Below are 22,816 nucleotides of genomic sequence, written 5' to 3'. Positions count from 1 at the left end.
TTGGAAATGCACGCTTCAAACAGAACAGTCAATGAAGACGAAGAAGAGAATGATGTGTGCTCCCGGCGCCTATTTATACTATAGTCGCACCGGTAGTGACGTCATGGCTGTCGCCGGCCAACGAGTTTTTTCAATGTATGCTTCAGACACGGGTCACGACGAGGCGTTCCCCATAGCGACCCCTAGAGGGCGCAGTTCGAAGTTCCCATGAAAGGGAACAAAAGACCCCATACAACACCATGGCAAATACTTTCACACTGTCTGAACAGTTCCATTAGTAGGACTTGCTAATGTGTGTTAGGTTTGTTTTGTCTTTACCAGAAATGTCCAAAAAATCCCAGGGTATGATCAATTAAGGGTGTACTCATACTAGGTGAACTGAACCGTGAACCTTGAATTAGATGACCTATAAATGGTGCAAAATATTTGTAATTTATTGTTGTAATTTTTCTTTTAAACTTTATCCAATTCAAGCACAAGATGGTCTTTGGATCATTCTAAAATCATGCTGGATAAATTGATACTAAATCATAGTACAGAAAAATATTACATAAAAGAATAAAATAATGTGTAGTATTTTTAAAATGCATTTTTAATTTAAAATAAGAATTCTTACTAGTCATCTCATACTTTTTGGACATGACAGTATCTTAATTTGGTTTCAAAAATAACCCTACAGTCAAAACAAGATGAGAAAAATTATGAAATTCATGAGATTTAGGTTGTAATGTTCATACAGTTGTTAACAGATTTGGGTGATTAAATTGCTTAACTGATTACATTTGTTATTGTCTATACCTTACATCAGATCATGGCAAACAATTTATGTAACAGCTTGAATGATGCAAATTGTGTAAACATGACCCTTGCCTCGAGTAAGCTTTTATTTATGTCATTTTGATGACAAAGCTTCAGTTTTGACAAAGAAGAGAAGCCACTTGACTGTAAATCCCACTGTTTTGTCAATGCACCACTCTGACCTTTATTTTAATTCTGCTCATCATATCCAGTCCAATTAGATTAATCTCTGTAAATGTTCCAGCTTTAAAAGCACAAAATCTAACCTCAGCCAAGAATTACACCATTTGCCCACACATGCTACAACAATAAAAAAGAACACGCACAGCAAGTAAGACTTTCACACTAAGAGTTCCACTGCGTGAGGCAGACGACATACCATTATAACTAAAAGTGCTGATTTTGTAATGATTCAATTAACCTGCAAAAATAATCTTATTCTGATTTGAGTCATTATTTATCAAAAGTACCAGATGTCATCGCTTTGGAAAGTTACAAAGCTTACAAAGCTCTCCAAGGATTTCAGACAGAAGCAACATCTACAGTAGCCAAATAATGAGATCCACATGACAGGGTATTACATGCCTTGAAAGCTTTTTTGATTCACTTGCTGTAAGGAAACAGTCACAGTCAAACACTTGTGATCTGATGACAAACTGGAATTAGACCACATCTCATGAGCCATGATCACACTGCAAAGATTCAAAAGTGACAACTGCATTTAAAATGGGGGAGCTTCATTTATGCAAATTATTTTCATGTTAAGCCACTTAACTTATACAATTAATTAGTTACCACTAATAATGGCTAAATTAACAAAAAATTAAGCATCAGCAGGCGCACACATTTCCCAACAGTACAGCAGTAATGACTTTATGAACAACTTTACTTCGAAGATCGATACTATTAGAGATAAAATTCTAACCATGCAGCCGTCAGCTACAGTATTGCATCAGACAGTGCACTATAGTTACAAATGAACTACTCTCTTATCATCCGATCATGGTTGTATTTCTCTATTAGTGCTACTGGATCTTAGCACTGCGTTTGACACTTTTGACCACAACATTCTTTTGAGTAGACTACAATATTATGTTGGCATTAGTGGAATTGCATTGTCATGGTTCAAATCTTACTTATCTGACCGTCATCAATTCGTAACAGTGAATGACGAGATATCGTATCGATCACAAGTACAGTATGGAGTGCCACAAGGCTCAGTATTAGGACAGTCGCTTTTCACACTTTAAATGCTACCCTTGGGAGATATTAGGGCTGGGCGATTTTTCAGATTTTATCGATTAATTCGAATTTAATGTTTTGGCACGATTTTATTTTTTAGAAATCGAGGAATTGCGATTTTGAATAGAAATATTAACAAACGTTAGAATTAGACACTTTGAGAATATGCCAGTGATAACAGTAAAGAGAAAAGAACGATCCGACCACATGTCGACGCACGTGATTAACCGCTCACGTGTGATGCGCTTATATCGCTAGGAGCCATTCACACAGAATACGCTTGCATTGACAAAGATGCGACGCGGGCAGTGGAATAGGAAAAACATGCAAGAATATGGGAGTGAACTTCTTTTAACTTGAGCGCCACATTTTCAGAATGCCGTTTCATGCATGAGACACTGCAATTGCATCATGGTGACAGGCTGAAAGCTGCTGTTGTTTTTATAGAACATTTATAGATAATAATAGTCTACTGGTGTTATATCTTCAGTCATTTTGAATTTGAATTACCTTGACTTTTGGAGATTTTTTTAAAGCATTTTCCTCGTATTATATCTGAACATATATGTTTAAGACAAGTTTGTACAAGATGTAGTTGTAGTTCATGCATCTTTTCTGCAAAGATACTTAAGTGATTTGTTTAACATTTACATCATGGTGACAACTTCATGTGTCTTGCACTTGGAATAGAATTTTCTTTAAATAGAGGGTTAATAAAGAAAAAGGTAATTTGAATCATGTTGTAGTTACATTAAGTTGACTAGTTAAAAATCGTAAAAAAAGAGAATCGGTCAAACATTCTGAAAAAACTTGAGATTTAAATGTTTTGCCAAATCGCCCAGCCCTAGGAGATATCATAAAGAAATAGGGTGTTAGCTTTCACTGTTATGCTGATGATACTCAGCTCTATGCTGCCGTGCAAAGGTAAAAGAACGTAACTTCGTATTTGGTCAAAAATGAGTTATTGATATTTTTGAGACATTCAAGACCTCCTTTATCATGTGGATAAATATCTGCTTCTGTCTGAAAAAAGTCAATTTTGTTGTTTTGTCAAGAAAATAATGGGTTATCTTAACAGTAACTTTGAAAAGCCCAGGAGAAACCAAGGTAGAAAACCATATAATACCAGTTACCGCTCTTTGACTTTATTTTGGAATGCTCAAATTGAGTTACGGTGCTCTGCCTTTGTTTAGCCGTGCGTCAGTATGAGGTTACTGTGCCGGCCTGGAGTTATACGGTATTCTACCTTTGTTTTACTGTCCATTAAAGTCTGCCACATTTGAATTACGGTGTAGCTTGTGTTATTTCATACATCTGTCTGCAATTTTTTAGACAAACGAATTGGATAGATCGCAATCTACCAAACTGCTCCATATAACAAAGCACTGTAAGCAAGCAAAGACTAGATAACTTTTGAACAATAATTGTAAATTATTGTAATTGTAAATAATCTTTAAACTTTTTTATAATGCAGATTATTCTCTCAGTGCCAGCCTGTTAGTCTGGGTCTGCCCACTTCTGCAGGCGTGCAGACTCGAATGCTGTGACAACGTAGCATATCACACATAAAATCAGTGATATGCTACTTATCACTGATTGTAAATAATCTTCTTTTATTGAAGAGAGCAATGATACGCATTTTGCCGCCTTCTCCTGCTCCATCGTTACTAAGCAATCGGGTTAACAACTGCTGGCTTCATGACGCAAACGAACCGCGGTTCTGACCCAAATAATCTAATGTGAACACAGTCCGGCAGCGGGGAGGGGGGAGCAATAGAACCCGGGTTCGGACCAAGCAATCGAACCAAGTGTGAAAGCACCCATAAAGCCCTGAATGGTTTAGCTCCTCAGTACTTGAGCGAGCTCTTATCGCATTAGTGTCCTTCACATCCGCTGTGATCTCAAAACTCTGGCCATTTGATAATACCTAGAATATCAAAATCAACTGCGGCGGCAAATCCTTTTCCTATTTAGCGCTCAAACTCTGGAACAATCTACCTAGAGTTGTTTGGGAGGCAGACACACTCTGTCAGTTTAAATCTATATTAAAGACCCATCTCTTTAACCCGGCTTACACATAACACACTGTCGCATTTCTATAAGTCAAATCCGTTAAAGGATTTTTAGGCTGCATTAATTAGGACTAGTACTTGGAACACTTCCCATAACACCTGATGTACTTGTTACATCGTAAGAAGAATGGCATCTACACTAATATTAGTCTGTTTTATTCTTATTCTGAGGTCACCGTAGCCACCCAGATCCAGCCCGTATCCAGATCAGATGGTCACTGCAGTCACCTGGATCCAGTCCTTATCCAGTCCAGATGGTGGATCAGCACCTAGAGATGACCTCTACAGCCCTGAATGTCAGTGGAGACCATGTCAACTAGACAAAGCCTAGAGACAGATCCCCTGAGAAGAGCTCGTCGGCCAACGGCACAAGACCACGTGAACCAGACAAGTCCTCTGCTCAATCTGATGTGCGTTGCAGCCTGGAATTATCCACACCATGCTGGTTTTGTTTTGACTGAGCCTGGTTTCTCCCAAGGTTTTTTTTCTCCATTTCTGTCACCGTTGGAGTTTTGGTTTCTTGCCACTGTAGCATTTGGCTTGTTTAGTTGGGGACACAATTTCTGGCAACATTGTTGACTTGACTGCACAGACACTATTGGAAGAGAACTGAACTGAGCTGGACGATGACATCATTGAATCAACAATTAACTGACTTTAACTGATAAACTGACTGTTTTCTATTGTCCTCTTGCATTATCAGGATGCGTTTTCCTGTTTGGCAATGTAAAGCTGCTTTGACACAATCTATATTGTATAAAGTGCTATATAAATAAAGGTGACTTGACTGTATACTGTAAGAGTTTGCAGATTCAAAGTAAATTCATTGTCAGTTTTTCAAAAGTGAGTTGGGTTACAGAATGCGACTGCCACTCATGAACTACAGCAAACTCTGTGTGGACAGAGGACTCATACAGTAACAAATGTATTTAGTTGCAGTGTGTTTGTAGCTATGGTGACTTGATAACTTGATGACAGTGAGGCATGCAATGATGAGCTTGCTCAAGTATCACATACTTCCATCTCAGTCTGACTCAAACTAATGCCACTAAAGCTCTGTGAAAGAGCAATGAAACCAACCGTTTGCCCAAACAGAAATTTTATGAAAAACAGCACTACTGATGAATATGCTCATTAGTCTGGTCAGGTCTGAATGTTTAACACAGTGAAAAAGAACAGAAGATCTCCATGGCCTCGGGAAAGGGGTGTCAGGCAATGGAGATCTGCAGTTGGGTGGTGCTGAAGGAAGTGTGGTGTGTCGGAATAATGCCACAGCGGCAATTCATTGAGCTATAAATTTCAGTCCTCCCATTACAACATGTGACGTCATCGACCCTTGTCTTGGCAGCAACATTCTGAAGAAGCAATGCCTGATTTAAGAATGATAACGTGACAGTAATCCCACTATTATAGGTTAAAGCAGGTTTTTCTGGCTTGACCTATGAAATTAACCACTTTGGGTGGTGAATTGTAGAGATGTGTCTATGCTTTCCACCTCCCATTTGTTGTCATTCTTAAAGTTCCTATTCCAAGGGCCTAAACACAGCTTAAGGTGTAACAACTAAAGCAGCGATTTCCTGGTAACCCCACAGCAAAGCTTAAATACTGCTTTATCAACACCAAAACAGAAATGTGTTCCTTTTTGATATTATACTAACACTTTGGATTATCATTAATATATTTAAATGGTTTTAGTATCATTATTTATTTAAATAAAAACATGTATTTATTATTTTATAAACAAAAATAATATTTAATTATGTGTGTGTGTGCGTGTGTGTTTAAATGTTTTGGTATCATTATATTATTCAAATAAACAAATAAATTATTCAGTCATTCATAGCCAGTTTTCATAGCTTACTGTCTTTAAAATACAACATTCTAAAAAAGGGACATTTCTTCTTTTGCTGAGTTTACATTACAATGAATCATTTTAAAATTATATTATATACCAATTACCAAAGTAAATGCAGTAAAATAACATGCTACTTTTTGTTCTTTTTCAAATGAATAAAAAAAATTAAATGAAAAAAAAATTATGTCAAGCACCACTGCAGAAAGATACCTCTGCCCAAAGTATTTTTAACAAGTTTAAAATAAACATTTGGTTGGGAATCACTGACCATAAGGCAATACTAGGATTATGTATCCTAGTAACTGCTGGAGGATCTCCCATCTCTAAGAGTAACCAAGAGGTCAATGCAGTCAATTAAAGGTCACTGACTGCTAACTAGTCTCTCCCTATTCAATATATTGACTTTTCTTGCACATTTTAGCAGTCATTACTATAATAGAAAGTAGAGCTCTATGAACCAAATTTCATCTGCCTTGTTTCCTGCTATTGTCCATTGTCATTGCCCTGGTGAAGCTCACCTATCTGTGATTTCCTAGTGATCCTGAAGTCATTGATTAGCTTGCTCAGGTGTGTTTGATTAGGGTTGGAGCTAAACTCTGCAGAGAACTGGCCCTCCAGGGCAAGATTTGAGGAATCCTGATCTAGATATAACCGGTCACACTGATCAACTTTTATGTACATCAACAAATGAACATTGAATATAGGTATGGACACATTAAACCAATACTAATCAGACACATACTGTAATACACCAGACTTTAGAAATTTTGGCCTTCAATTTAATGCTATCTGAAATCCCCATTGTTTTGTGCCAGATAAATATTGATCTGATTGCAAAATTTCATTTTATCATCTGACATGTTTATTTAAAAAGATATTATCGCCTTAAAACGCTTGAGTGTAGTTAGTTATTTTTCTTTAGCAGGTTTAGTGTAGCTAACACTTGAAATGCCAGATTGACAGTAATGTAACTACTTTATGGTATGAGAAGCTTGTAGCTTAGGGTGAACATACGTGCCATTTTTCCCGGACGCGTCCTTGCCAGGATTTGTTTTGGCTTTGTTTTCCTGTTTTCATGCTTGCTGAAGGTAATGTAGCGTCTGGACCAATCAGACACACCATTTTTCATTTGATTTAACAAATCAATTATTCATTAGATTAACAAACGTTCACAGATAATGATCGAAAAGTAGTTTGACCAATAACATGCAAGCATTGTACATAATGGACCAATCATGGTGTGTGTGAGAAGGTGGGATCTATGGTCAAAGCGATGCAATTACGCGTACATAGGATGTGTGTTCGACTTAAAAGCAGAGTGGCTCAGATCGATCAGTGTTTGACATTAAAGTACCTCGAGAGCATTTTGAAAGCATAAGGAACCATCTGTATGGTATTTTGATATCATTCACCGATCGTCTGCACACGCAAACAAAGCCAAAACCTAGATATTTTAGGCAATATAAAAATCCTGGCCAGGACGCGCCCGGGAAAAATGGCACATATGTTCACCCTATTATAGCTTCACAGACTAGTTTTAAAATATCTTCCACAACACTGGATAATGAGAATCAAACAGTCAATGTCTAAGCTATAGAGAAAGAAAAAAACACAGCAGTGTTTTGGACCTTAAGAGGAATGCAATTACAAGACATGTCAAGGTTCTTTACATGCTAGGTTTCACTTGGTCATTTACTTACCGAAAGGATTGTAATAGTACAGCCAAAAGTGCAAACGTTAAGTTGATATCTTCAGTCACTCCACACTTCCAACTTTGTATTTCTCATCACACCACACATCGTTTGCTTTAGACTTCCACACAAGCCACTCAGTCCGGTGCAGGTGCATCAACTCTGAAAGAAAAATATTCCCAGTTCACTAAATATATCAGTTTTTGTTCTGGAAGTTTACAAGTCAAATATTGCATTCGTAAATTTCCTATCATTATTCATATGTTTTATACTGTATCCACACATACACTACCAAAAAGTTTGGGGTGAGTAAGATTTTTTTATTATTATTATTTTACTTATTACTTATTTATTTTATTTTTTAAGAAACTAATACTTTTATTCAACAAGAATGCATAAAATAGATCAAAAGTGACAGTTATAAGGTTACAATAGTGTATATATGCATATACTTCATATTTTAATATGATTATTTTTAATATATTAACACCGGAGAATTAGAGAGGTGGGAGACATTAGTCATGTCAGTTTATTTATGCAATGCTTTTCACAGTACATACTCTTTCAAAAGAGCTTTAGAAAATAGTGCCTCTGCCAATCAAATAACCAAAAATAACTGTTGTATAAAAGCCTTTAGAATAGGCTGACAGTTTCACAAACTACTAAGGAATGAGAGTGTCAGTGGTTAGAAAAGGATAAATAGAACTACTAGATGGTGGTAGTGATGGTCTTTTCAAGTTGGTTAGTTAGGAACATGTCTTGGACATGAGCTAAATAAAACCCAGGCTTCCAACTGCAAGCTTTCAGTATTTGCCAGCATAACTACTGTACAGTAAATGTGTTTTGCTGGTAGAAAAGAGGGGCCAATGCGAATGTGAGACAGAAAACGTAAGAATTTTGAGCTGTTAAAGCCATAAATTACAAGCAGCAAATCTTGTATAAAATCAAATAATAAAAAACAAGCAGCCCATTGGAGAGTTAGGCCATTACTCCCTATAGTCTACAGTTGAGGAGTAATAAATTATTGTGGAGTTTCCTTCTCCCAGTCCCACAACAGTCAGCTTTTCCAAGTCAAATAATATTTAGTAACTAATGAAAACTGAATTAAAGAACCAAAAACAAGACTTCAGGAGAGGGAACGGCCAATGTTACAAACATAACATCATCTACCTAAAGGGGAGAGGAAAAATTACCCAACCTGATTTCAAAATAGACACAAACAAACAGAAATCTGCCCTGACTCAGTTTCTAAACTAAAACAGGAGAAAATAAAGACACAGCTTTCTTTGTCTAACAATACTGAGGTTTTAAAGGAAAACAAGATATTTGATAATTGGAGTGTACCAAATTATGCCACTGCACCATTCTAATAAAAGTGGGTAAACACTTTCATCAAAGCACTATATAACCACAAAAATAACATATAATGCATTTTGCCATCTCTATTCCATTCTTAGCTATAAAAGATGACGCATTGTTAGTTCACGCCTTCATAACCACACATCTTGCCAAAATTAATAAGCTAGAGATCTAGAAAAGGTCTTTTGAGCATCTGGAACGTACATTATGACAACTGACTTAAAGCTGTTCATCCTTGGATTTAGAAAGCAAATAAACTGAAAGCAAGCAAAGAAACAAATATAGGCAGCAGAAGAATGGAGTGGGGTGACTTCCTCCACCTCCTCCTCTGGAACCCTGTTGGTTTGCCTAATATGTTGGTAGCATTTGTTACAATATAGTCTCTCTTTGATACTCCCCTTCATATGGGGAAGGGTGTGTGTTTTTCAGCGGATAAGAATCCAGGGGAAATACAAGCACTTTTTTTCAACCCTAAACAAACAGCATTGTTAATAGGATGAGGCGGCTGCTGTCAAACGAGAAGAAGTGAACAGAGAATGATACAATAAGACAGAAAGTATTGCAGGCACTTAACAGGCTGGCTTGTGCCCTCAAGAGGACATGCATTCTTGCACATCATAAATAGATACAAATGACAGCAATCATCTGGTAAAATACCACTTGTGATGATATCTGTGTGTGCGATTATGAATACCATTACATCATTCTGTGTAAAGAGATGAAAATGTATTTATAATGGCCGTAAATTACATAACAAAAACTGAGTGAGCTGCAACTCAGAGCTGTTTTCCATCTGCTATGTAACATGGTTATATAACCAAACAACAGATCAAATCAATACTTAAGGCTTTAAAAGGCAACTTGTATAGAACATATGGAGCGCTTCAGACAAAGTCTGTGCATAATGTACCCTTTTTTCATTCTAAACTGGAGTGAATGTGTCATTTAACAAAGACATTTAGGTCAACACGCCCCAAAGAAGTGTAAATATGGTATTTGTATTTGCATCTCTCATTTTAACATTTATTCAGCACAATAATATTCCTGCCATTGGAGCAATACAAGCCTACCACATAAATGCAAAGCATGTTTCCAAAAATCTGCAGTCAGTCACAGACATGGAGCAGGAAGCACAGAATGAGAGCTGTTCACACAGGATACGTTCTTGCATTCAAAAACAATTACATGGTGCAATGGAATGGAACAGAAAGCAGGATTGTCAAACCACTCTTTTCAACTTTAAACCTAAAGGGTTAGTTCACCCAAAAATGAAAATTAGCCCATGAATTACTCACCCTCAAGGCATCCTAGGTGTATATGACTTTCTTCTTTCAGACGAATCCAGTCGGAGTTATATAAAAAATTGTCTTTGATCTTCTAAGCTGTTTAATGGCAGTCAGCGGGTGTTGCAGTTCATCAGTGCAAAAGAAGTGAAATAAAGCTCATCCATCCATAATAAAAAGTGCCTCACACGGCTCCGGGGGGTGAACAAAGTCCTCCTGTAGCGAATCGATGCGTTTTTGTAAGAAAAATAACCATTTTTAAAACTTGAAGCAGCTCCGGGCGAATGACGCAAGACGTCGGAGTTCAGAAAAGCTCAGAAGTGACGAACGCGGAAGCGCAGGGAAAAGATCAAAACAAAACAACGGTCACTAATTAGAAGTACAAAACCAGGATTTGTAAAGAAGAATGTCGGAGGATTTCGATATAAGCCAAGAGGAGACTGGTTTTCCTTTGCTAAAATAAGGAAACTTTGCTTCCTTTGCTCCTATAATCAAACGTTGGTTTTCACGAGACTCACCGGCGCATCCGCAATGCCGACATCTTACGTCATGCTTCCGTGTACAACTGTTGGCGCAAGCTAGATTAAAGTGATTATTACGTTTTGAATATGGATATTTTTCTTACAAAAACGCATCGATTCGCTACCAGAGGCCTTTGTTCACCCCCCGGAGCCATGTGATGCACTTTTTATTATGGATGGATGCGCTTTATTTCACTTCTTTTGCACTGATGAACTGCAACACCCGCTGACTGCCATTAAACAGCCTGGAAGATCAAAGTCAATTTTTAATATAACTCCGATTGGATTCATCTGAAAGAAGGAAGTCATATACGCCTAGGATGGCTTGAGGGTGAGCAAATAATGGGCTAATTTTCATTTTTGGATGAACTATCCCTTTAACATGACATCTTAAAATGCAGAAACCATCATGCAAGATTTGACAACATCCAAAGATGTTTACATATCAAAATTATATGTACTTCAACCACTTTGAAAATTTTCAACCATTCGGTCATCATTTACTCTCTCTCATTTCATGTTGTGAAAGGAGATGGTTCAAGTGAATGGGTACTGAGATGAGTCTTGCATAAAGCATAAAAGATACTTCAAACCACATTGTCGATCTTGGACAGATTGAAAAACTCTGTTGAAAAATATGTTTAGTAAAAAAAAAAAAAAAAATTCCATCTAAAATTCCATCACTTGTTTTTACTCAGTTCATTATGCTTCTGCAACAAGTTTTGTTTAATTATCTTCATTTGGAGGCTTATATATTGTTGTGCAAATAGTATTGTATGCCATTATTTGCAACTGAGTGTTTCATGTGATTTATTAAGCTACTGGAAACAAAACAAAACAAAAAATCAGTAGGCCATTATACAAGAAAAAATACAAAACACTAAAAACCAATTGAGAAAATGACTAAAAACATTTTTTTCCTCTGAAAATATTTTTCTCTGGTAATGTTATCTAATGAAAAATGAACTGATGCTTGTCTCAGTTCTAAAGCTTGAGCTAAAAATGTTAGTTCTTCTGTTAGACTATAATTGCAGTATCTTAAGGGAAATAAATGACATAATTTGCTTCTTTCAGCAACTGTGACAAAGCTGTTCATAGAGTACATCTTCACTTAGCTCCCCTGAGAAGGTTTAGCTTCGATTAGCTACATTAGATTTTGAGTTTTGTGTCTCTGCATGGAGTTGATGTAGAAAGAACATGAAAATTCATCACTATTTGCTGTTTTGTGTTATAGATTTTGTAAATATATTTAAATTAACTAATATCCTGCCAAAAGTTTGCCCCCATGACAGGGAGCTTATGGTAATTTTGACCTTTCATTGTGTGTTTTCTAAACTTCTGCTAGGGTTTTCCTGTAGGATGCACTACACAGCAACCAAAGGAAATAGAAACAATAAAACCAGTGATAAGATAGCACTGAGGTCAAACAAAAGAGAAAATGCAGCCTTTGCTGAACATCCCTGGTGCGTGGCTGTCTAAAAATAACGCTTTCACTGGGATTTAAAATCTTGTAAAGTAGATCTACATTCTTGAAAATATAGGTTCCAAAAGGAGGTTTTTGCAGCGATGCCATAGAAGAAACATTTTTAGTTCCCCAAAGAACCTTTCAGTTTACAGTTCTTAAAATATTCTAAGTGTGAAAAACATTTTAATAATGTGTAATTTAATTTTATTTAATTTAAAGAACCACTATATAACCACTATTCCACTATAAAAGAACCTTTTGTGGAATGGAAAGGTTCCATGGTAAAGGCTCTACATGTAACCATCAATGCCAATAAAGAACCTTTATTTTTAAGTGTGCATTGCAGTTTTCTGATGTCACTAAACCAGTTTCAATCTGTACCAGATCTACTGCAGTTTTAAAAAGATGTTTCAACATATTGCTGTGTGTCTGCTAGCCAAGAGCTCAGTCCCAACTTTCTTTACATATGCACCTCCTTCAGTTCAAGTCTGGGGATTCTACCACCTACCAGGTGAAAATGGTAAGTGTGTGATCACTGAAAAATAATAGCACACCACTGCTCAACAAGCCACACCAAGCACAAGTGATGCAGAAACATGATATCCTACTGGTTTACAATGGAGATGGAAAATGTAATCACAAGAAATAGACGAAATGGTTTCTGATGTAATACTGTACATGTACATACAGTATGTGTCTTCTCTATGGGATAAAACCAAACAGATTTCTTCCCATGCTAGACATCATTAGTCATAACTGCTGACGCATCACACTGAAGTAAATGAGCCTTCACTATCCCTCATTTACAGACATTTCTGATCCCATGTGTTGTGCAAATGACTGTTCACCATGTTCAAATCCCAAAAAAAAAACATGAGAGAAGTATTAGCACTTGCAGGATTTTATGACTTTTTCCCTTTTGTCTGAAAGATATGTGCATTCTCTGGGGTCAGTGTCTACAGGCAATCATGGGAATCATTCAGTACTGCTGACGAGGAAGCACACAGATTTAAGGATGGGAAACTTGTACTTCAGGAACACAGAGTACATGTACTGTCAGTGTCCACTGAAAGAAAAAAATACAGCACAGAAATACTGTAAGTTACACAATGGGATTTCTGGGTATTACGAAAGTTATACAGACAGGGTAACAATTTTTTTTTATAGATTTTATGGTTCATACTGAAGGATATGAGATTTTTGCTGTTGTACTCTATTATGTGCCGGTCAGGAACATTACTGATCATCAGATCTTTAAGCATTAACACAAATAAATGCAAACACATAAATGTATACAGATATGCACTTTTAAAGCAAGTCTTCAACAGACAGAAATCTAATGCATAAAGGAATTTCAGCATGAACAAAGCAAACACAAACGTGCTAACATGAATGAATCCATGCACAAAGCATTTATTTCTTTTACATAATTCTTTGTACCACAATTTCTACTACTCCTCATTTTCCAAAAGTTGAGAATTAGCTTGGAAATGTAGACGTTGCAATTTCTCTTCAGCTAAAAAGGTAAAAAAAAGAAAGCACAGAATTAATAAAAAAAAAAAAAAAATCCTGAGTCTGACAAATTTTCTTCCTTAAAGATTTCTGACATCTTATTATTCTATTTTCCATCCAAATTTACCCCTTCATACTCCAAGCAGTGGAGCAGTTTCAAAGATATCAGAGACTACATTCACCTTCATTTTTGCTTAGAACCTGATTTTGATAACTACTATAATACCCCTTGTGGTAATAATGGCTTTGCTGATTATAATGATGATTTGTTTTGTGTTCATAAAGTGATGAAGAAATCTAAATGAGATATCTGACATTTAATTTTGCTTTAAGGAGCATCATTAATCAAACACCACCCTTTTTTCTGCCTGCTGATTAGGATCCTGTTTCCAGAGCATGATTTCATGGAGCATCAGTCAGGCCTCTGAAGAACAAATATGTTGCTTGGATCTTTATTATGCAAGCTGCCTACAAAGGGCTCTGACAGTTGCACAAACACCTTATGACACTTTAAAACCAAACTGGAAAACTACATCTACACACCAGTCAATTGTTTTGCAGAAACAATACTGAAGATTCAGGATGTAAGACTGCCACTGAAAACCAACAACGCACAATGCAAAACAGTAACTGAATATCACTGTATTGGATGTTGTAAAGCTCTACTTAGCAAAAACAGCATTAAGGGAGATATCTCAAACCTCTTTAAATTAGTTATGAATACTAATGCATCCTGGACGCCTGTTTCCACCTCTGAGAACAATATAAAAAAAGGTTCATGTGAGATAATTAAAAAAGAATTTACATTGTGAGATATGAGATTTCAAGATAAATATACAAGAAGTTGCAAATGTGAGAAAAAAGCAACAACTGTGAGATTTATAAAGGCCACGCTGTGAGATATGAAGTTGCAATTACAAGAAAATCACAAATATCTTTATCATTTTTAAGTCACAGTTGTAAGATATAAAGTCACAATTATGAGAAATAGTTGAAAATGTGATTAAGTTGTACATACATGATAAATAAAGGTAATTATGAGATATAAATCATTTGTAAGATATAGAGAAATTAATATCAGAAGCGAGATATAATAAATATAATATAATAAAGAGTTGATTACAAGAAATGTTAGAAAAACTCACAAACTGTGATATATAGTCGTAAGTATGATACATCTATGGTGGAAACAGGATTCCAGTATTATTAGTGTTACAGCACTGCAGAGGACGGTCAGAAGAACATTACTAAAAAGCTAAAATCAGTCTCTTTATAGGGAGTAATGTAATAAACCTCTCAACATATGTTTTTAAAGTGTGTTGCTTTTCAGAAACTCAGGTAAACACTCTTATGCCGTTTGACATTTCTCACGCATTAGTAAAAACAACTTCTGATGTTAAACTTTGTTAATTGCCATAACTTGATTATTTAAGCAAGCCAGATTGTGTGGAATGCAAGTAAGTAATAAGTAAATAAGTAAGTTTGAGGTTTCAAGTTTTGGGTCAGAATTTTTTTTTTTTATATAAAAATAATATAATAACGTAATACTTCACAGTAATATTTTACTGTATTTTTGCTCAAATAAATGCAGCTTTGGTAAAATATATCAAAGTAGAAAACTGCTACATATAACAGTTGTGTGTGTATGTGTGTGTTTATAAGGTGCAATGGCTGTAATCTATCAGTGTTTACATTTCATAGAAGCAACACATCCAATGCTAACCAAGAACACTGAAGCACTACCAAATTAAAGCAATAGGGATTTTAAGCTATAGGACAAGGAGTTGTTGACGTTGTAGATGGGTGGGGGTGGGGGTGGAGAAAGGCCTTATAGGCTTCAGAAACTACTATAGGAAAAGAAGAAAAAAAGCACAGAAAAAGACAAAACATAAATGAGCTGCACATCTGACTCATCATATACTGCAGAATCTCACCCAACTACATCCTTTTCCCAGCATGATCACCACTTTACCTGTTCATAGCTCAGAGTGATCTCTAAACCCCTTAGCATAAAAAGAAAAGATGACTCACCTCTTGTGCTGGTGTTAAAAATAGCAAGTCAACATCGGTAGATGAATTGGACTTTTGAGAAGCCTTTATATAAGCATAAAGACCAAAATAGATATAAAATATACCATATTTCAGAGGGTCATATATGTCTACGGAAAGAAAGGATCAGTCAATGAATTTAGAAAAATGGCATCAGAATATTCCTCAAAAATGAGGTAAAATGTTTTCAGTTTTATAAAACATCAGATTATTTGTATTTATTCGCTATTTTCCATCAAAAGCCACAAAACAGCTTTAGTTGTCTGCACATTTGTTCAGCCTGATAAAGCATTTGCTGCAGCCAGATTGAAACATTAAATCTTATTAGTATTCTAATGATGATGTGCAGCTGGTGACTAAGTGAGAGTGGAAAAGGGGAATGTGTGTATGATTTCACAAGTAAACTAAAAAAATGAGACAGTAAAAAAAACACACTTTTACTTCATTGTAATTGATGTTCATAAGAATATTAGAGTTCTTAAACTTTTCAAAATACAAACAATTATTATTTTTTTGTTATGATTTATGATTTTGAGGCCAGAAATCACCTACCTGCTTTTCATTTTTGTGGATTATTTAATTTTGTATTCTATTTTATTTCATTTTTGTGTATTATTTAATTTTGTATTCTATTTTATTTCATTTTACTCCAACCCCTAAAAACATAATGGCGAATAAGTTGGTAAAAAAAAAAAGTGTGGAAAACCTTATATATTCTTCTTCTTCTTGGCCCCTTTAAAACAAAACTAAATAAATAATTAATCATAAGAAAAAATCTACATATGGATGATACTTTTGAATGAGTCACACATTGATACATAAGTTACATTTACAGCAAGCAATCTAAATTGAGTGGGTGTTTTTATTTTATTTCTTTTTTACCTTCTGTCCTCCTCTATGTTCCCCTTATTCTATAAGGGGAGTTAATTAGCAAACTAAACTAAAGTTTCAACAGTTCTTTGCATGAGGTTAGTGCACATTTTTTTCCATATAAAGAATTTCCTGTCTTATTTGTTATAGTTTTGTTAAACCTTACAATATGTAATGTTTTCAACTCTAGAATGAGTAACTCTCTCTGGATTTAAAAGACATCAACTTGCTAATAGGATTTTATGTAGTATTTTTTTTTTTCAGATGCTCAGATCTGGTGCCAAACTGTTCCATACACATAATCATTATCAAATAAGCTTATGCAAATGAAAACATTATATGCAACACATAGAGGAATATGGATAAAGGATGATGGTCTCATCTCATATTTTCAGTTGAAAAACTACTACTATATTCAATGAGTGTAATAAATTTACATTCCCCTGAAATCTATACATTGGAATAATGTAAATGAAGCACTTTTTTATTTTTATTTTTTTTTTAACTACAATCATCGATCACATTGAAAACACATCAGCAGCTTTGGGCTAACACTGATCTGAAATACACAAACTGCTAAATGATGGCCCATTTATATGATAGATTTACCTTCACACAGTCCAAATGCATGTCAGCAAATAAACAGAAAATGCTGGATTATAGACAATACAAAACCTTTGGGCTGATGCAGATAACATTCAGCACTAACACAAGATTTATCGAAACTAGCAGTCATTTACTAATCGAATATTTACATGAGGAATAATGTCTATAGCTGATACCATTAAGATGAGATCTTTCTGCATGCATATATCTGAATATATACATATATTCTCACTAGATATTACATAATAGTTTAACATTCAGTAAGAGCGTCACAAACTAATGAGAATGCCAAACAAAGCCTTCAATTATTCCAAGTCAAAATGGCACCTGAATAGATACAGTGCAGTCAAACAGTTTAAATAACTTAGGCAGAAGGGAGCATGTATTGCACTACTGTAAATGATCTGGCTTTCTTGTGATAGTGAGCTCAAACTAACTAATGAAAGGATAAATGATTTTGAAATAGCATCTATATTGCATCTAATCAAAATCTCCATAGAATCTGAAACACCAGAAGCAAGCATTATTCCAATTCAAGAGCCACCAAATTACAATGAATTTCAGCTTGAATCATAAAAAGCTGCTTTGCATTTTAATATTGTTATTTTGTCATGCACAAAGGGTGAAAAGTTCAAATACTGTCCAGATGGCAAACTGAAAGGGACTTTACTTAAGACGACATAATTAGATTTGACCTAATCAAACTGCCACTTAAAACCAATCCTGCTTCTGTTAGCCCTGATGTGAAATGGATGCAACGCATTACTGTGTTTTCTAAAAGCCATAACCTGCCAATAAAATGCCTTTAATGGCATCTATAATTTTACTAAACTGTGTGGTAAACAAGACAGAATGAGATAAAGAATCTTATGTTAAACATACTTCTAGTAATCTCTTACGAAAACAGCATAAACACGAAGCTTAGCAAACAAAAAGGCACAGCCAAAACACACACAGCTCAATATTTTCAAGTATTTGTTATTTAGGATATTCTAGGTTTTTCGACTTGCCATGTTGGTCTATCTCAGCTCTGTTCCCCTCAAAATCCACCCCAGTGATGGTACATACAGTATAGAATGCCATTTCCCATGACCAAATGTCCCCGAAAGGTCACATAAATCAACCTTAACAGCATAATGTGACTCTGAATGACACATTATTAATCAAGGTAAACAAGTTTCTGATGGATTTATAAAATGTTGTTCCTTTCAAACACAGCAGCTGTTTGACACCGGGCCAATTAGCTTTTAAAGGGCAAGTAATCAGACTCAGATATCATGTTGGCATCATCTGTGTGTTGAAATCAGAAAGGAAAGTATGATTTCCTCCTTTGTGTCCACACAGGATATCTCTAATGTGGTTCTGCCACTTTCCATTGTGTAGCCAAAGAACAAGATCATGTGTGAGTCCTTAATGGTCTCAAAGGTAAATTGGTCAAAATGTTTAGGGTTTAAACAAAACTTAAAAAGTGAAATCTTAGCCATAATAAAACTATCGCTCTATACTTCAACGGGAAACTAAATTGACAGATAATCTTTTTAAAAATTATAATTATTGTTCTACACTGTAAAAAAATGATCGTGATTTTAACGGTAAAAGACTGTAGAAATGCCACAGTAAAAGCCCGTTAAATGATTTACAGTAAGTTTCCTTACAATATACGGTGAATAACTGTAATAGATCTAACCTTTGTTTTCGAGAAAGTAGCCTCAGAGTAGACTGTGTCTGAAATCACACTATATAGTTCACTATATAGTCCACTAGACCGAGTGATTGAAAACAAATGAGTGAATTCAGACACTGATGAACAGCTGCTGTTAACAAGCAGAATCACTGAAGGAAAGAACAAGAAACAAAACTACAACTGACTTCCAGCCACAGCCTTACATGAAATTAACCAAAATAAAACAGCAGAGGAGGATTACACAACTCCACAAACAGCATTACCAGCTTCACTCATTACTAACCAGACTCACTTTATTTCTGTCATATATCTACAAAAATTCTTTGAGAATTAACCGAGGTTTATATTGTATTAAAAATGTTTTGTTTTGTTTGTATTAAAAATGTTTTTCACCATTTTGGCGATCAGTGGTTGCTTTACTTGGGCTCTTGACCCTTGACTCTTTAATGTTAGTTTTTCTCTGCTGTTGTTTCTGTGTATGTAAAGCACATTTGTTATGACAAGAAGAGCCGAGAGAAATTGTAATGAAGTGGTTTTGATAACTCTTAATGATGATGAAATCATCATCTCATGATCTGATTCACTGATCTCAATTAGTGTCTAATTATATGGGTTGATTTTTTTTTGTTTATGGTACCAATATGACTCTACAAGATATGTTAAGAAACTTAAAAACATTTTATGCACAAAACCTTTATAGCTACAGCACCGTTTAGACACACTCAGACATAAGGAATCAGCACATGAATCTCAACAATGGTGACTATTACTAATTTTAAAAAAAATCATGCCGCAATGCATGCTGGGTGCCAGTACAAAACTCCCAGCATGCATTGCAGCATGACATTTTTTTTGATTGTCACCAATGTTGAGATTCATAGGCTGACTGTTGATGTCTGTGTGTGTTTAAGTTCTGCCATAGTTCAAAGCTTTAATCCTCCTCTGCTGAGATCTTGATCAATTTAATGTGTTTTATTTTCAGTTGATTTCATCTTTGGCTTTGGCTGTAAGTTGTGTTTCTCTGCTCTTGTTTCTCTTTCCTTCAGTGATTCTGCTTGTTAACAGGTGTTCATCACTAATGCTCAATCCTCATTTAATTATCTCATTAACTTCATCACCGCTTCAGTGTCACTTCAACACTCTGTAGTGTGGACACATATAAGTGCTCTTTAAAACTGAGGATTTTGCTGTGGGATTAAAGGGGTTAAATGTGTGAGATGAAGAAAAACACACCGTGAAATGTATTTTTAACAGAAATAATAAAAAAAATCAACAAAAGAAAACAGCAAAATACTGTAAAACCTAACAGTCAACTTCCTGTTGTGTTTTGTGGGTCACCATTGTGCTGGAGAGTAGAGCCTGTGTTTAAGTAAAGGACGGACAGAGAAACACTGATGTTATGCTGCTTGTTGTTTTATTTAAAGGCAGTAACTGCGTAGTTACTGATGCAGTGTGAATCTCTTCGATAATTTCAATCACACATGAATGTGTGCTGCTGTTATTTGGAAGAGATTTGAGTTGAATTTATGCTTTTAATGACTTTGCGTAAATCAGTAGGTTTTTCTTCATGGTCTTAAGCAAAATAGTTCTTAAGACCAATATGCTTGCGTTACTTAAACATTATAAATATTAGTTTATAAACAAATGCCAATTGGCCAAATTAAGTGCAGTCGGTTTAGTCTTTGCAACTTTACAGATCTTCTTTATGCACCAAGAGCTTGTAACACTCCAAAGAGAAAGGAAAACTTGAATTCGCATCATATGACCCCTTTAAACAGTTCTGTAAAACCTAAAATGTTGCTAACGTATTTTTCACGGTAAAGTTCTGGCAACCATAGCTGCCGGTATTTTACCGTAAATTTAACGGATTTTTTTTACAGTGTACCATTCAAAAGTAGGGTCAGTAATATTTTCTAAAAGAAGCATCATGTTCATCAAGGCTGCATATATTTGATCAAAAATACATTAAAAACAATAATATTCTGAAATATCTTTTTAAATAATCCAAAAGAACTGTTTTCTATTTGAATATATTCTATTTTAATGTGTATATATTTAATGTGTAATTTATTCATGTGATGCAATGCTGAATTTTCAGCATTACTTAAGTCTTCAGTGTCACAATATCCTTCAGAAATCATTCTAATATGCTGACTTGGTACACAGGAAAAATATCTTATTATTATTTATTGATGAAAACAGCTTATTAATACCTTTGTGGGGGAAAAAAAGTCATCTTTGATCTTCAGACTTTCAACAATAAAGCAGCTTCTTGAATATTGTGTGTGTGTGTGTGTGTGTGTGTGTTTTACTATGTGAGGACCAAAAGACCACACAAAGATAGTAAAATAAGTAAAGTTTGACTTTGTGGGGTCCTTAAATCAGCCCCCACAAAGACATTATCTTTTAAAGGGGTCATATGATGCTGCTAAAAAGAACATTATTTTGTGTATTTGGTGTAATGAAATGTGTTTATGCGGTTTAAAGTAAAAAAAAAAAAACATTATTTTCCACATCTGTACATTTATTGTTTCTCCTCTATGCCCCGCCTTTCTGAAACGCGTCGTCTTTAAATATAAAAAACTTACTTACAGTCTGTGAGTCAGAACAGCCGGCATTGTAGTCTACTCTCCCAGGATCAGGAAACAGTCCTCCATAAAATGTGCTGCACACATCTGAATATTTGGGTTGAACTGTTCTGGAACGTTGTTGTAAATACAACTTAACCACTGATTTCTAGTCGTGTCCTCTTTTGGAAGACCAAACAAAGTAGTTTCGCTTTCACAACGAAGCACACAGCGTCTTCACGACATGGCTGCAGTGTCAACAATACTACAGCGAGAATAAAAGTTATGCTTTCTTTCTTTGCGTGAACATTTGGGCGGTGTTATGCAAATCTTCCCACATCGTGACGTAGACATGTGGGGGCGTGTTAGAACGAGCCGTTTTAGGTAGGCGTGGTTAACTCTTAACTTTTATAAAGAATATCTCTTTGGATTTGAGACTTTAGTCTTTGCAACTTTACAGATCTTCTTTATGCACCAAGAGCTCGTAACACTCCAAAGAGGAAGGAAAAATTGAAATCGCATCATATGACCCCTTTAAGATTATAAAATTACTAAATATACTATCGTCCAAACCTACACCAACCCTAAACCTACCCGTCACACAAAACATTTTTATATACTCTTTTATATAACATCCTTATATTAATATAAGAATGTTTTACCATTCTTATATACATATAAGAATGTTAAAATTAAGTTAGGTTTCTGTGACAGGTAGGTTTAGGTTTGGTGTAGGTTAGATCCTATTGTGAGTTTTCACATTCTATAAAACAATTATAAATTACAAATTCTTTATTGTCATTTTAAGAAGTGTGTGTGTGTGTGTGTACATACATATATATATATATATATATATTTATTTATGGGTCTGAGGGGATTGTTCATCCCAATTTATTATTTTTTTGGTCTATGTACACATGTAAGTCTTTGACCATTATGCTCCATTTCTCTGTGACTACCATGGAAAGTACTTCCAAGTTAAAAGTCGTTCATCTTTAAAAAAAAAAAAAAAAAAAAAAGCACTTTCACAACTCTGTATAAAAACGACATAAACCCAAATAAGAAATAAAACAGTTATCCTATAAACGTGTCCTATTCTGTGTCCTGAACTACTGAAACATTGGTGTCTCATATTTTAGAGCAGTCAATGCAATTTGAAAAATAAATCAATTAAATCTGTATGTGGGTTTGTGTGAAAATATTCAGATGTAACCCCCTTTGTAATCTTTAACATTTTCATAA

The 22,816-nt window shown here is 35.2% G+C and overlaps 1 long non-coding RNA gene across 1 annotated transcript in view; it reads right to left on the bottom strand.

Annotated features, from left to right (window-relative positions):
• The window catches only part of LOC107714398 (uncharacterized), a 27,888-nt gene that overhangs the window by 1,565 nt on the left and 3,507 nt on the right, over nucleotides 1-22,816 (bottom strand). The window contains exon 2 of the long non-coding RNA XR_001636980.1: nucleotides 7,668-7,820. This is a non-coding gene — a long non-coding RNA (uncharacterized LOC107714398). The remainder of the gene's footprint in view (nucleotides 1-7,667; nucleotides 7,821-22,816) is intronic.

This window comes from Sinocyclocheilus rhinocerous, unplaced genomic scaffold (assembly GCF_001515625.1).
Source record: "Sinocyclocheilus rhinocerous isolate Xijiao unplaced genomic scaffold, SAMN03320098_v1.1 scaffold449, whole genome shotgun sequence".
Classification (NCBI taxonomy): Eukaryota; Metazoa; Chordata; class Actinopteri; order Cypriniformes; family Cyprinidae; genus Sinocyclocheilus; species Sinocyclocheilus rhinocerous.
Note: the sequence above shows the minus strand (reverse complement) of the source record. Positions and strands in the feature narration are given on the sequence as shown.